Here is a 1,304-nt window from a genome sequence, read left to right as displayed (position 1 = left end):
CACAGCCGTAGCCCAATAAGCCGAACCACAGCCGGCGCACGATCACGCTAAGCCAACGCACGAGCGAACGAACGAACAGACGAGCGAACGAACGTGCGAGTGAGTGTTCGCTTGGCAGCGCCGACATCAGCGCACCGCAGCGCAGCGCAGCTCCCGCAATGAATTTTGCTGACGGCAGCGACGCGTTGCGGCGCGAGCTCTCACTCAATGGAGTCGGCGGCGCTAGCGTCGGCGTCTTAATGCCGCGCCAGCTGCATGTGACCCCCAGCGAACACCCCACCAAAAGGAAATGTGAATGCAGTCGCTGTAGCAGTTGCTGTCGGCGTCGACGTCGCTGCTGGCAGTGACCCTGCCACTGTGGCCCATTATCAGCATTGTCATCAGGCGACTCTGCTTGAAGCTTTGGTTGTTGTTGTTGCAATGCGTGGCGCTATCGACGAGGCAACACACACACACACACACATACATCTGTATGTAATTATAATCATATCATGCATATCTCTTTTTTTTTTGCTTCTTTTTTAGTTCTTTATGATGCGCAGAAATGGTTGCCTTATCTCGCTCTAGTTCCAGAAACTGCCACGGAGCGACGACGAGGCGGCGCCGCCGCGGCGTACTCAAGGACGACACCGTTAAATTGTGCAGCACAGCAGTGCCGCCGGCGACGGTGCAAAAAGGGGAGTGAATTGTTTAAAATTATCACATTGTAAAAAAAGGGGGAAGAAGAAGAAGGCAGACGGGATGTGCGCTGAAGAGGATCATTAACAATGCGCCGTGGCGCGCAAAAATAGCCACGGGCAGAACAAATCACATTATTAGTCGGCTTCGACGTCAGCGTCAGCGTTGGCGTCGACGTCGACATCGACATCAACGTCGCGTAGTTGCACGTTATTTTTAAAAATTTGTTGTATGGCGCCCCGTTTGATTTTTAGGCGCCAAGCGGCGGCAAATTGTGGCGACACGTCTGCAGCGGGAGCAACAGCAGCAGCAGCAGCAGCACCAACAACAACAGCAACTACAACAACATGTATACGAAAACAAAGATACAAGATAAGCGCAATTCACGGAGAGGCGCGACAGCCAGCAGACGCCAGCTTCAAGACGCGTCGCGCAGCATCGCCAACGCCGCCGCCGTCGCCGCCGAGAGATCTCTCGATGGCGATGCCAACAGATATCAAGCACGTCTCAATCTCGATTCATTCAGGGCCGGGCCGGGCCGCGACTTGGCCAGAAAGGTTTTTATTTTTTTTTGCCGCCAACGCCGCTCAATTAACAATGAAAAGTCGGTCTGGTACGTCATAATA

This window comes from Drosophila navojoa, chromosome X (genome assembly GCF_054131105.1).
Source record: "Drosophila navojoa isolate 15081-1374.11 chromosome X, UAZ_NAV_1.0, whole genome shotgun sequence".
NCBI classification, from domain to species: Eukaryota; Metazoa; Arthropoda; class Insecta; order Diptera; family Drosophilidae; genus Drosophila; species Drosophila navojoa.
The sequence above is the reverse complement of the archived record's forward strand: the minus strand, read 5'-3'. Positions refer to the sequence as shown.